The following is a 3,086-nucleotide window of genomic DNA, read 5'->3' as shown; positions in this document are numbered from 1 at the left end:
CACACGCACACACCCCCACAAAAGGTGCTATTATCCAAAATACCTCATACATCTATCTGTGTGGAATGATGTCGGTTACACACACCTTGGGAAAGCATCTATAGCCTTAAAATGAACTTAAGACAGAACAAGATGTGAACTTTATCTTTCCAGTGTTAATTCCAATTACATGCCACACACCATGCAGTCTAACCACCCCAGATGTCCCATTTGAACCCATATATACCACATACTTTCATGCACTGCTTAGAAAGCCTTTCCCCATCCCCTTATCCTCAAGTTTTGACTTATGAGCCACGTTATTAACCTCTCTGTGCCTCCAATTCCTAACTATAAAATGAAAATGTTACCAACCACTTTATAGGGTAGCTATGAGGCAGGATGGTAAGAACCTAGGAAAATTCCTTGGCAAGTGGGATGGGGAAACTGATTCAAACTGGCCTTATCCAGCACCCTGACTCGCCTGCCTCCTTCTCCCTTGCACAACCATTCCCTTAAGCATTAAGTCCTTAGGACAATGAGGTTCTGATCAGCATCAGATAATCTCAGGAACAAAGTCATGGGTCTGTTGACCACAGAGATGAAACAAAGCTTTTGGTCAAACTAGAGATAACATCTAGGCCTCAGTTGTGTTTCAGCTCCAGGCCCAGAAAAGCAGCAAAACCAGAGGAAGCGTGGTCCTAGCTGACATCAGGACCAGATGCAATGACCAACGACCCTCTATCCCAGTGCTGACCAATCAACAGAGACTATGACCCTGACCTTCTAGCTAAAGCATGTCAAACTCAAAGGCTAACACAGGCCAAATAAACAAGGTTTAAGTTTAGGTGGGCCGCAAAAAAACAAGCTTCAATTTTCATAGAAACATAGGTTTATTTCAATAGAGACATGCTGAATACAAGGGGCTGAAATAAATGAGTAATCATTAACATAAAATAATAGAACATTTTAATAAAAATTAGTTTTTTCTTGAACATTAACTTACCAGACGCTGAATAACTGCACAAATTAATAAGCATAACACAAATAAACCTATTTTTCTCGTTCTCTGAAAGCAAAATATTTCCTACTGCACACACCAAACAAGATAGTCCAAGACCAATGACATGGCAATTGGCTGCTAAAATATGCGCTGCTAGCATTAGTGGAAAGAAATGGTACGCCTGCTCCCGTAGGTACGTAAGGGAAATAAATGCAACATGATTATAATAATCAGTCATTAGCGAATGTTGTAGTTCGTTATTAATAATTATGTATAACAGGATATTGTAAAAATTAAGTTATGAAATTTTTATTAAAACGTTTCTTACATACTGTTATATTGGCTGGGCCACAAAAGTATTCGTTGTGGGCCGCGACTTTGGCATATTTGTTCTAGCTCATTCTGATGAATCAGTACATTAAAGGACACACCTAGAACGGTGATGAATCTTCTACTGAAATCCTCCCCTGAGATTTCCCCTAAAATCCTACCTTTAGAAAACAGATAAAAACCCATACGGCAAAGAACCCAACAACTCTCTACACCTTCCTTTTTCAGCTGCAGATATGTATCTTGGCTTTCTTTTCTCCTAAGTTCTAAAGGCCCTCTTTTGCCTCTGTTACTTGTTTCCTGAGTCCAAGCAGCCCAGTTAGCTCACTTCTTCCTCTGTGATTTTCTCTCTAAAAGGCCAAGGCAGCTCTCTGAGCAGCCCGAAAGTACATTAAAGGGAAGATTTCTCTTTAGTGTACTTTCATTTTGCATGCTAAATAAATTTCCTCTTGTGCTGGAGTTGTTGCCTCTGAATTCTTTCTTTGCCAAACTCAAAAATTGAGGTCCATCAATCACTGCTAACAGTTACAAATAAACAAAATTAAACTTTTGAAAAGGCATCTGGCAGTGCCTAGTACATAAGCAAATGCCCCATAAATGTTGGTTCTCTTATCCCCTTTCTCTTAATCCCAAGGGGGTAAAAAGTTATTCTCATGAGTAATATTAATAATTATCATTTGCTCCATGCAACCAAAAAATAACTATATGACACTACCTACCGAGCTCAGTTATTTTGCTCCTGGACTACAGAGGACAAACTCTTAAATGCTTGAACAAGTATTATGTATGGTATCATTCGTCCTCAGGGGCCCTGCCCTTTATACCAGGTTCTAGTCTACTTTTTATTCAACCACCAGATTTTTGGCTATAGAGTCTTTCATGAGCAGCTAAGTAGAAGAGGGAACAGGGGGTTAGGAACAGCAAAAGGAGTTAAGGAAGACTGCAGAAAGGAACTAAGTTGTCCCCACCCTCCTCCTTCCTGCACTGGAGCCTAGAAAGGGAAAGGAAACTGGGTGACACCTGAGCCCTCTATCCTGACCTGCATGGCCAGGACCTTGAGTTCCATAGGAACCGGGCAGTGTCTCGTTCATCCTATGTCCAGCACATGGTGGGTTCTCAATAAAATGTTTATTAAATTCTTTTTTTTAAGGTTAAGAAATAAGAGAAGGACACAAAAGAGACAGCTCAGTTATCATTAAAAATAAAAAATAGATCTTCTCCTCGGTCTAGCCAAGTCCACAAAGCAGCCCCTGGAGGTTCCAACAATGTACTCCCCAAAAGCCTAACAAAGAGCAGAACCATAATCAAAATAAGGTTTCCACAGCTAAATGTGTTTAAAAATTAAAAGATTAAGTAATTTTGAAAGTCTCCTCTAAATCAACATTCCATCATTTCCAATCACTTTTCTTCAAAGAACATTATAAAATTAAAACAAAACTCCCCATTCAATAGTGAAGGATTATGGATGCAGATGGAGTAAGGTTAGCAGTATGAAATGGACAGTACAAAGAGAGAATGGAGCCCTGACTGGTTTGGCTCAGTGGACAGAGCATCGGCCTGCGGATTGAAGGGTTCTAGATTTGATTCCGGTCAAGGGCATGTACCTTGGTTGCGGGTACATCCCCAGTAGGGGGTATGCAGGAGGCAGCTGATTGATGTTTCTCTCTCATTGATGTTTCTAACTCTCTATCCTTCTCCTTTCCTTTCAATTAAAAAAAATCAATAAAATAAAAAGAGAGAGAATGGAATTTACTTTATGACAGTTCTAAATTAA

The sequence above is a fragment of the Myotis davidii genome, unplaced genomic scaffold (assembly GCF_000327345.1).
Source record: "Myotis davidii unplaced genomic scaffold, ASM32734v1 scaffold152, whole genome shotgun sequence".
NCBI lineage: Eukaryota > Metazoa > Chordata > Mammalia > Chiroptera > Vespertilionidae > Myotis > Myotis davidii.
Note: the sequence above shows the minus strand (reverse complement) of the source record.